Raw genomic sequence first — 12,594 nt, forward strand, 5'->3', positions numbered from 1 at the left:
TTTGACGGCTAGTCATTAAGGGGTGATGGCGGGTCCTGAACCCAGACCAGATGAGAAGAAGCACTGATGTAGAGCACTAAAAAGTATAGTGTACCTGTAATTGATGTGACTGTGTGTATTGTATGTGATGTTTCTTTTTCTGCTGTGTTAACTAAAGCACATTTAACAGTGTGTTAAATATTATGCATTTGTTAACCCACCCACCAAACTTCACCACCAGTCGCTACTGATTAGAACTGCATCTAACCTACAATCTAATCTAATATTTTTTGTTTTTGTAAAGTTTTATTCACCTGTCTGCAGGGGTAGCAAACAGAATATTTTTGATTCTGACTGACAGTGCTGGTACTGGTAATTTCACTGGAACCCACACAGTATGTGGGCTGGCACTAAAAATAGTTTGCAATATTACTTTATTTCCATCAGACGTACTGGCTGGTAATCAGCTGGGGGACCGGCGTCGCTAGCAGCCGCTTAGTTTCATCTGTGATTTGAGCCCTCCCTGTCGTTAGTCCGTAACGTGATTGAAATTGCAGGGTAACACAATGAATGCTGAGATTGCAGGGGCACTCTTTGCAGTGAGTTTTGGTAGTCTGATGAGTTGCCATCACCACAACTGGACCCACATAATATGAAAGGTTACCACAGGGAAAGTGGAAGCTAATTACACAAACCATTTCCAAAACCAGCGGACAAGACACTGGACACGAACCCCAGTGTGAAGACGAAAGTCCTGAAAAATAGCTGTCTGTTTAAGAGTCACTGGAAGTCAACTGAGTTCGTCATTTATCTATGAACATGTGTTGGTTCTGCCATTGACCAAGAAGATATACAGTATCAAAAGATATTCAAAAGAATCTGTTTCTGATAGCTGGGTAAGCTAAAGCTAAATTTTGGTCACACACACGTATATCAGTAAATTATGCCACTACAAACAAAAAAATATTGCATTGGTATTAAAATAGTACTAATATGTACATTTTTGTCTATGTACAGCCATGCATCGAAGAAACCACAAGATACACTGGCCGATAGACAAATAGAAAAGCTTCAGGTAAGATGTTTTAAAATCGCCTTTGGTCTTTAGACTGCAGAAGGGCCGGTGGGGTCTGGAGTTTGTCAGGTTGCATGCCGGCTAAGGTTAAAAGATCAGAGACAGCTCCAGTCTGACATACCACAGTGTTGTGAGTAATCAGCGCAACCTCCAACACATCACCAACTCCAACAGATATGTAACACTTACAGACAACTGGAGGAGTTGAAAGAAAATGGTCTGCCATGTGTGTCTTCAAATAGCCCAGCGGCATGTTTTGCCACAACAGAGAGAACTGAGCTTAGGTGAGATAAAAGGTGTGTTACTATTTGTAAGGTGAGATACAAGTATTTACATCAAGCACAATCTCACGTCCATTGATGTGTGAGTAATTTTGAGTTTCTCGCTCTAGAAGCAAGATTCAGTTCTAATCAGAATATGAATCCGTTGTGTTTTTTTTTGTTTTTTTTAACACAGATACGCAGGGGTGAAAAAAGAAGAAAAAAGAAAAACCTTTGCACGCAAATGGACCGACAACAGATCAGAGCAATGGACTATGTGAAGTATTTTGTTGTGAATTCAATCAACTCTACGGTGCTCAGATAATGCATATAACTATGTCACTGTTACTCTTCTTGCAGGTCTTTACCAGGTAGAATTCATTTATATATTTTGAATGAAATTCCCCATCTAAAATGTTTTGGGCAGGAGAATTTATGGCTGGCTTCCAAGTTATACAGTATTGATTAATTACATATGGAACTCCTTAATACTGAGATTTTAACCAACTATATTTAGCAAACAGCCTGATGTTAAAGTCATACATGCTCAATAGGCATTTTAAATTACCTTAACATTTCCAATTTCTGATATTTCAGTGCATCAGTTAATGCTACATTACTGTAAAAGTTTTAATTTGTTCCTGTCAGCTTACTTATTCACTTACTTACTTACTTATAATGAAAAAGGTATTCATGTTAATCAATTTGTTAATGCAGATGAAGCATTCAATTGTATATTCTGGGTGTTTGTGTAATTAGTGGGTCTAACCATGCCAAGAGGACCTGAGAAAATTTTTCTGAATAAAGTATGGCTGATTATAGTTGGCGGACGTACTGACTGAAACGTTACAGCATTCATGAACGGCAGCTCTGAGCCACTTGTTTGTGTCTATATCGTCGATTTGATGGACCAGAAAGTGTGGCTATGTGTCTAAAAGTATAGAGGAGGAAGGTAATCACATTAAAAACGTTAGTTCTTTGCCGCTCCAATAAACATTAAGTTTGTAGCTACTCACTGTTCGGCAAAAGCAGTATATTTGTGCTGGTTATAAACTGTTCTTATATTCTTGTGAATTTCCTGACATTAAAAAAACAGCATGCCAACAGACACAACTGTCCACCAAGAAGGGGTATTAATCTATCAGTGGACTATATCAATCCATACACATCAAGGTACTTTATGGTAATTATCAATGTGTTCAGTACATTCTTGTATTAGAAAATCCAATCATGCACAACACAATTTGTACATAAAAATAACAGCCTTCAGGAAATCTATCAGTCTCTCACTCTCTCTCACTCACTCTGTCCTTGTGGTTAGCCATGTATTTGTTTGTTCATTATTTGGCTCTGCAAAATCAATTCAAGACCAATCATGACTTTGGCTACCACTTTTATAACTTAACTTTATCAGTGCAAATGCTCCGCAAGGGCTTTTTGGACAATGCGGTGACATATTTTCCTGGGATTAGTGTGAAACACAAAACTAAATTAGTCACCATCAGTGAGACAAGACATTACAAAACGCCGCGCCATATGCCTGGTCTCACACTCTGCCCCTCTCCGGATCTGTTGTTTAATTTTAAACTGGGTTTTGTTTTTTGTTAAGGTGTTACATATAGAGCCAAAACTAGAGAACCCGCTGCCATTATCTTTGAGTCCAGTGCCAGAAACCTACTGTATATAGTGACCAAAATCACCATTAGGCCAACCAGTCTTAAGTATAACAGCAGCTTACGCGACACAGTGAACAATTTTTTCAAAAGAAGCGAACAGTATGTACCCGGGCTCCAAGGTTATAGAGACCAAACTTTGACTGTTGGAACTTTGCATACATGTTCACTAAGGAATTATGCATAGTGAGCTACTTTTATAATAATCAGGCAAGGCAGTGTAGGGAGAGCTGTTTCATTTCCTCATTCTTCTAAATCACTGCCAACTTTATTTGCATGTCATAGAAAAACTTGCGTTTATACAGGCAGCCAAACTGTGCCTCACTCTGCATATTCCCAAGAATGAGACAGGAGAAGAAAAGTGTTCTTCTGATAACCAAAGCTCAGAATGGAAACTTCCCACAACATATTCACTGGAGAGAAATTTGGTCTGTGATGCGTGACCGCGACGTGAAAATAAGTCAAACTTTGTCTTGATGCTGACACCAGAAAATCAATCATGTCAGTGCTAATAAAGCATGGTAGTATGTCATTTCGACTATAATCAAGCAATTCATTTTTAATGCTTACCTATTTTAAATGTCAATGCAATTTTCATTTAACAGCAGATTAATTTGTTTGTCAAAGTTCTGCTGATTACCTATACAAGAGGATAGGGTTAATGACGCAGAATATTTTTCTGAATATATAACAGGACATTCTTAATGGTTTGCCAAAAAAAAAAAAATATAAGTAGTATATAATGCTGCATTTTCTTTTTTTTTTTGCAATCTTTTGCCAGTACGCCAGATGGGCTCTACAACTGTAACTCTACATGATTTACAGGCAACAGGGAAGCAGAATTAAGATGGCTTCAAAAGGCTTTTCTTTGAAAGGGGTACGGATGACAGTACTTCAGCTTTTCACTGAGAATGAATAATTGTGACTTTGGGAGCAATCCTGAGTGAACCTAAGGGATACAGATCAGCAGTTTTGTGAGCAGCAGGCTTTTGTAATCCGTCGCTGGAGTCCTCAACCACCCATTGTGATACTTTGTACCACAATGTTTTAAATCACCAGCGTGTTCACGGGGTCACTCTGGGCAAGGGGTTCACACGAGTGGTTATTTTCATTATTACGCTATGGAAACAACACGTCAGTCATGTCACAAGCAGATATTCTGTAAGGTTTCTAAACTACCATATTAAAAATATATATATTTTGATGCATGATATCATGATGAGATATACATTAGCATGAGAACTGTCACTCCGTGCTCTTTTGAAGTAGTCATGATGATACAGAGGAAATGAGAAGCTTTTCATGTTTAATTAATAATGCTAATGAAACTTAATTAGAGCAGCTTATGAAAAATGCATTCAAATGAGAGATGAGCTTTATCCTTAAATAACAAGCCTCCTGTGCTGGATTTGGTGTCCTATTACATGCTAATTAGACTGCACTGGGGACTGTTAATGAGCGTATATCATTTCAATCTTTAACAGAGCGATGCCCTCGCCCACTGCCTATGACCATATACATGTACGTGCAAATCTCTTTATATACGCGTGCCCACAGGTCACATTGTTACTTTGTCATTGTGTCATATAATAAAAAGTTGGAGATCTGTCTGAGACCGTTATAGATCTCTGTTAATTCATGAATTAATTCATCATACCACGTTCCAAATCTGGATGTCAAAATCAATTACTCCAAGACTAAAATTGAAAATATTTAATTTGCCCTTTTTTTTATCTTTGATGTAAAATCTTTGGGTAAAGTAACATATTTTAATTATAATAATGTACAATCGCTTCACTGAAAACAAGCCGAGACCGAAGAGTATGAAGCGCATCATACATAGCCTCGGAGCATTTGTGCATTCTGCAGTCCTCTGGGAGGTCTGTTAAAAAGCCCTTGCAGACTGCGGGCTATTAGTTCACAGTTTATGGAATTGAAAAAATATATCTTCAAATAAGGTTGCCCTGCTCATTTGGTGCTCGGTGAATCCAAAAGAATATTTTCACACATGTATTTAGCATTCTTGCACGCAATTTTATATGTTAGTCATGACGATTATCCACATTAGGTGTGCTGTTCTTTCATCTGAATGCGAAATGTCAAAAATAATAGATTTGTAATGCTAAAAGCCTATCTATTGATGCATGCTGTGTGCTGAAAGTACATGAATTGTCTTTATGTAGAGAGACAGTGGTGAACTGTCACTGTGTGTGTGTGTGTGTGTGTCATCTCTTGCTTTATAACAGCTTACTAACATCACAGCTCAATTGCTGAAAATGCCTGTGTACCCTGCAGGTAAGGGTCTATTAAATCCTCCTACACTGTGATCCTGCTCCTACGCCTGATTCTATCTCAACCTCTAAGGCTTTTGGTCACTACCATCGCCGCAATTTGCCTCTCTTGAATTCTGCCAAATTAACACATGAAAAAGAAAGCAATGGCCAATTTGACATCCGCCGTGTGACAATTCCCATCAGCTGATAAGTGACGAGTATGTGGCGTATACAGAAACTGATTAAGTATATAAGCGGTGTCTCTGTGCTAAAGAAAGAGAGGGGGGTGGATGAATGGGTGGATGTGTGCGCTCTGTTTTACACTGTCAATTTGGCAGACGCCTGCAGGGGCTGGTGTGTTGCCATGGTGATATGAGCACGGCATGAAAGAGCAGCAAGGTTTGCCTAACAGGACCAGTCTTATAAGGACTGATAAAATGAGGACCTTTCTTTAAGAGTCTCACATACACTACGTGCCTGTTCAAGACAACCCGGAGCATCGCTCTTATGCACAGCAAGATTTATAATAGGCGTGAATCAGAGCTGCCCCCCTTAATGCTTGAATCAAAACATTTGCTTTTGTGAAGATAAAACTCGCCTTTCACTCCAGCATTATCTATCACTGGCCATATGCAGTATAGCATTTAAAGTGAGAATACCTCGTGTTTACCAGTACGTGAAAATGGAGATTACTGAAACTGAAGACTGAAACATAGTCTTTGCAGGATTTGTTTTTGTTGCCTCAGAATAGTCCTTTGTCAGGAGTCTACATATGACATTAAGCATGACTGATGTCTATAAAGGTAATGAGGTTGTTACTATATTTGACAGAAATCTTTGCAAATCCCGTTATTACAGGCCATTTGATGAACAAAAGAGTCTACATTACACTTGAGTAATTTAATGCCCTATTTAATAAACCCGACCTAATAATACAAAATTATACAGTAGTTAATTTTCAACCTCTCAGCTGCTGTCCAGGTGCTTCTGTCTGTGTCTCTTCTGGCCTCACTGGCCTACATCAACGTGATCAGAGGACAGAGAAAAGGCCTTGTGTCTTATTTCAGATTGGCGCCTTTCCCGCTCACTTCCTTTTCTGAGTAGACTGCGATTGTGCCTTGAAGACAGAAAATGTATCCAAAAAAAGATAATTTTTTATTGATTTATATTTTTTTCTAATTCAACTGGTGTTTTGTTGCATTTCATAAGACTTTACAACAGCTAATGTTATTTTACCCAGTGCAAACTCTGACAAAATGGTAATACCTTAATTAAATGATGAGCTGTAGTGTTAGTCTCTCTGTTTACGCCAACACAAATACATTGGCAATCAATGACTAATGTGCTGATGGGGGCCAGTGGGTAGACCTTGTCGGGGCTAAATTCTGAATTACAACATACATACTGTACATCTCTCATATTAACAAGCAAGACACTGCTTCCAAGACACTTCCAAGAACCAGACTTCGGTTTAGCTTGTGGACTACTAACTATGTAGAGACGCCAGACGTCACAGTCAGACTGCAAAAGGCTAAATAAATGACCCACTAAGACCTTAAGCCAATGATAGCAAGGACATATGCTGGTGCTTTGAGCTAAATGCTAAGATCAACATGTTGGTATGTTTACAGAAATATTCATATGTTGAAATTCAGGAGAGCTGCTAAGTATGTTTGCCATCTCACTTTAGTGTGTAACGTTTGCAAATCACAACCAACAACAAATTACAGCTGAGGCTAAGGGAATGTAATTTATTATTTACAGCATAGTTCTTCAACAGGGGGTCCGCGGAGGTACTACAAGGGGGTTCGCAAAATCTTTGATTAGACATTTTTTATATTTAAATTTCTTTAAATACACATTTACATGACTCCAACACATTTTAGTAAAGGGATAAATGAAGGCGGAAGATATTATCTTTCAGTCAGTGCTTTACGCATTCAGCGATACAGGAGCTGTCTCAACAGAGCACCTTCACGTAGAGCGCCACGCTAGCCGAGACCCGTCAATCTAAGCCTCGTGTACACCATCGCTGCGGAGCCAATCACAAGGCTGCATATTACACGCTGACTGTCAGGTTCCCTGCAATTGGCCGAGAGCCTTTTCAGTCCTCATGTCTCCAGACACAGTGCAGCTCGCTAACATCGGCCAACTACGGAGGCCAAAATGACTTGGTGATTCACTGACCCTATTACATTTAGCTACGTTTAAAGTTAAAACTGGCATCTGCCAATTATTTTCTTTATGTCACCCTACTGTTACACAAAAAAAATGAATATCTGAAGCTGTGTATTATCTATCTAACACCGCGTGCTTCACAACGGCCCTGGAGGAAATTTCAGGGGATCATCCAAGTCAGTAGAGTAGCCTACATCATCTTGTAACCGTAATTATCTACAGGACATTTTATGGAACTCCATCCAGTCATTCAAGCAAACGAAAAATTGTACTCACCTTGTGCAGGTACTCTGGTTCAGTCCCCAGACGAATTCCTTCCGACTTGGCCAGACTGGCAGCGTGCTCAGGTGTGAATTTAGTGAGGGATCGCACCCTCTCAACTGCATTCACGACTCCTACTGGCTGAACAGAGTGAGATTTTCAGGGGTGAATAGTGTGCCACGAGGTTCCGCGGGGATTAGGTGCTCCTTGTCAGGCTTGTCACTGTCAGATGAAAAGAAGCAGCTGATGTGATTCCATGCCTATGTGGTTGCCTGCGTCTCCATTGACCGACAGCGCACAGGGACAAGAAACACATGGCACAGTGAATAAGCCATTCCACAGTGGGGGGAAAAAAACAGAGAGGAAACAGGAAAAACTGCACGAGTCAGGACAGAACAGTTTATCATACATACGGAAATAACAAATTGGTACTGAGAACAGCTTGGGTCTCACATTGACCCCAACTTTTACACCATAAGCTGAATAGCCTGCACAATTACATTTCCAAGTATTGTGATAAAAGCATATTTTATAGTAAAAGGCCAAACAGCCAGCATGCCACATTCACTTCTTAAGTAAATAATGGTCAGTTCAATATACTGTATATGGGCGGTGTGTAAGAAATAAATTGGTACAGTGGATGCATTCGGTTATCTCAGAAAAGACAAATACTGTATGATACAGTAGTTAGAGATGACACGAATATCAGTGTGCACTTTGATGCTGCACCATTTGTGCAGTCTGTCTCCTTTCAGATAGCTAGAATTTGATTAATGTTAGTATTTATAATTTTTCAGATATTAGTTTGTTGAGGTTTTTGTTTAACCAACAAGCCATTAAGCAGGATTGTCAGGATTGTCTTGACTCCTTTTCACCACATGCACTTTGACAATATAAACCCTTGTTCTATAGTTGTGGTTTGCTCTGTGTAGTGCACTGTAGTTTAAGCAAACTGAAGCACAACTTCTTTCATCTTCTGGCCATACAATAGATTGACTGTTTACTGTTCTCATTAGTGATCTGCTACTCTCCAGTCATTATTCCAGCTGACAGGTCAGTGTACCCTTTGGGTGAGCCTAATTCGTTTTCATGCTTGAGCCCAATCATTAATTCAACCAACAGACATGGCCTTGAGCTTTAGAGAAGACAGAACAGTGAATACTTTATGCTGCCTTTCAGCAACCTCAGAAACACGTAATTAAGAACTCTCAACCAGGACAGATGCAGTGGAGTAGCCTGCGAAATCAGTAACAATCCCTGACTTTGTGCGATATTATCCCAGTGCATGAACTCTAGGTCTCACGTGATCAACGAAATGAAAAGCAGAAATTGGGCATTCTGGGGTTTGGTAATAGGTGAGGTAGGGATGCAATGCCTAAATGATGGCTCGGTCATCCTCAGTGCATGCAGCAACACGCACACGCACTGCTCAAGCCTTCGTAGAGCTGAGAGTGATTTATAGTGCTGAAATGATATGAGCATGCTTCAGCTCCACCGTCCTCCAGAAGGAGCTGCATGGTGCTCAACCACCTCCTTGTGTCAGCTATTTTCAGCTGTGTGTGTCTAATCAAACCAACTGTCACAGAAGTGCAAGAAATGGTCTGGACTCACAAAACTGTAATAATAAATATTTATATATTTATTTTTTAATTAGAAAAGGCAGAATAAAGACCACAGGAGAGATTCAGTTTGTCCTTGATGTTTACAAAGACTAAATATACTTAAGAATACAGGACTTTTTTGCTAAATGATTGTATTATGGCATTTTAGTGACAGGTGTCACTGATATGTCCCCTCATTGGTTATGTGCGACTAGTTAAAGAGTCATATATATCATTAGTACAGCAGTGGCACACTTTGAGTTGTATAATTTTATCCGTTTGGGATTTTTTGCAGACTTCCTCAGCTCAAATATATGTAAATGTTTTAAGATGTTGACCTTCGCTGCACTGAAAAATGTTCAAAGTTTGACACCAGAGGACTGGTGGAAAATTCTTCTGTTGCAAGTGGAAAATTTCCCTCCTCCGTGCTCATCTAAAGCCGAGGGTGTGTACTCGTGAGCACAATTTAAGGCACCGCAAGTAATCAGAAAGACAACTGCACGTACTTGAGAGTAATTTTTCTGTGATGTGAGAAGCGCCTTGTATTCGATCATCAAAAGGATGACATTTGTACACGTGTCTCAAATCTCCATCAACGGTTTAAAAATATCTCGGATAATCTCTTACCTCACGGAAGAAGAAGACGATCACTGTTTTAAGTTACTCATTTCTACTATTTCCATGTGTGTAAATGTGCTCTCATGTTATTTAAAATTACATTCACTATTGTTGACTCACTCACTCACTTTTTGACTTTATTTTATTATTCTAGCTGAATTTATCTGTCATTTACAACTTCTCACCATCTTTTAATAACTCCCTTGTCTATTCTTCTCTAAGTTTTACGTCTTCTCTTACACTTCCTGATAAACTTTTTTTGTCCCCAATCCTCTTCCACGTCTCCCCTCGATGTAATATCCTGCTCCTTTAAACATTTCCAACTCGTCCCTCTTTTGTTTCCGTCTGTTTTATTCTTCACCTTGTATCTCTCCTTTTCGCCTTTGCTCTTGTAATTCTCTCTCCCGTCCTTTCCTTTTGTGTTTCTCCGTTCGTCTCATTTATTCCTGTCCTCCAGCTCTCTTTGTGTTCATTACTATGGTTCTAATCCCGCGCTCCCTTTTGCCCGTGTTCCCGACTCTAAATTTTATTTCCAGCTGTGTAATCTTGTACACTTAAATTAACACAATGAATGAAAGCAATAGCAGAGTAACAGCTGCACTGGCTGTAAAGCGCTAGCTTCAACCTGTACTGGAAGTTTGTGGGCCGTGCTACTGCAGGTAAAGTTTGCCTGAGAATTAAAGAGCAAACGCGCAAATTCAGATTCGGTTGCACTTGAGAATCTGTGAAGGTGCTTATCTTCAAATTTTTAACACGTTTCAGCAGGACATAGAGCACTAGCAACGACCTGTCGGATTATGTTTCATTGATAATTCACTGTAGTCTGAAAAAAAAAAAAAAAAAAAGCTGAGGGACCATTGAGTCTGACGTTAGTTACTGTAAAATGTGACACTTCAAGGTCATGTCCACTGGAATCTACTCTGCTCTCAGCCCGTACGCATGTGGGGGGACATCGACTGCCAAGACTACGCTGCGCAATGTGAGGCTCTGAAAACAGCTGGCAAAAGAAATTAAAGTTACAATCTATAGTTACGAATGCTTACAAATTCATTTGAAAAATCCGATATCGTTTCATGCGCCATCCTACGCCGTATCCCGCATTCCCTTGTTGGAAATCTCACTGCGGCCTCATGAGAAAACGAATGCAAATCCGGTCTCGTGAGACGAGATTAGTCCATGTGTGAGGGAGATCCAAATCATGACAGAAGCTACTTAACTCTGAGAGCACTGTCAGGCTTGGTAGCTGATCTGGAACATCGGCATTCCTAATAATGCACATGGTCAGAGTTCAATTCTGGTACAACTTATATAGAATGTTGGTTTTGAATTGTGTTGTATCAACACACGGTTCCATTATTCTAGAAAGCCAATTTCAGTCTAGGCTAGGACACTTCATGTCAAGAAAGTAGATTAGTGCAGTAGTGACACATTAGAGTGATGTTATTGTTCGTTCATTGTAATGTTTAGTTGCGTGTATGAACTATGTAGCACATAGGTTAGACCCCTTTGTCCTTACTCTGCATTAAAACTTGACCTTGCTCTAGCTTCTCTCCAATCTTGTCATGCAGTCCGAAATCAACAATACTGTCATATGCCAGTTTCTTCACAGTATTGGATGTGGTGCATAAAATAACTGAAGCATTTGTAGCAAGGTCTTTTTTTTATTTTACAGTGGCATATTCCGTGATTCGTAGGGGTTTAGCGAGGAACTACTTTCAAATTTGAAAGAAAACTGTCTCCTGTGTTGTGGGGGAGAAAAAGCACTCAATGGACCTTTTGTCTGCTGATTGCCGTCGACGAACAATCTTTCACTTTCCCACGCGTTGTGCAACTTCACACAATAGTTACCTGTAGCGATCAAGAGACACATGGCAACCTTTTTAGAAGCACTGAAAAACAGCCTTTGTCTCAAAATCTGACGACTTGAAAATCTCAGGTGGAGTAAGGGAATTTGTGAAGAACACTCTATCAGATGAGCCACTGCAGGGTGTGAAAAGTGCTGGATTAGTGAAATAAGCAAAGCCAAATCTAATTTAAATCTACCTTATTTGCCATGTATATATTCACACAGAATCTCTGCATTTAGCTGGACTGAGTGAGCACACTTGGCGCAGTGAGAAGTTATGGAAGGAAGCCAGGGAGCAGTCCGCCGGTTTTTAGGTTCTTGCTCATTTCACAGACACTGACCAAACCAGTGACTTCAAGGGCGAAAAGACACTTCTCTAAACATGAACCCCCAATAAATGTGATGTTCCGTGGGTGGGCTCGAATCGGCAAAATTTTGCCAAACTCTTAAACTAATTAAGCCACAGAGAATAGCAAACGAATAGTGATCACGAAGCCATGAAGAGAAAATTCTCATGAGCACTATGATATTTTTCAGGTATTTTCAAACAGGATGAATGAGAGAGGTTAAGAGGTGACAAAAAAGCAAAGACGAAGAGACTGATATTGTTTGAGAAAACAATGCAACAAGGACACTTGTTGATAAGTTACTTATTTGCTTGAAGCTGGTGTTGATGGAGGTAATGTCATTATAATATTATTATAGAGGCAACAAAGTTAATCTGTACAAATCAACAAGGCAATGTTCAGTGTCATGAATAGAGTGATGAATTCATTGTGAGTGATGACAACAGGGTGTACTGCAGTTATATAGTTCCCTAGTGCATAATT

General features: G+C 39.6%; 1 long non-coding RNA gene across 1 annotated transcript in view; it reads right to left on the minus strand.

The window, feature by feature from the left end:
• Window positions 1–7,720: 7,720 nt before the first annotated feature.
• The window catches only part of LOC125021363, a 91,646-nt gene continuing 86,772 nt past the window's right edge, over window positions 7,721–12,594 (minus strand). Inside the window, exon 5 of the long non-coding RNA XR_007114336.1 lies at window positions 7,721–7,921. This is a non-coding gene — a long non-coding RNA (uncharacterized LOC125021363). The remainder of the gene's footprint in view (window positions 7,922–12,594) is intronic.

This window comes from Mugil cephalus, chromosome 15, assembly GCF_022458985.1.
Source record: "Mugil cephalus isolate CIBA_MC_2020 chromosome 15, CIBA_Mcephalus_1.1, whole genome shotgun sequence".
NCBI classification, from domain to species: domain Eukaryota; kingdom Metazoa; phylum Chordata; class Actinopteri; order Mugiliformes; family Mugilidae; genus Mugil; species Mugil cephalus.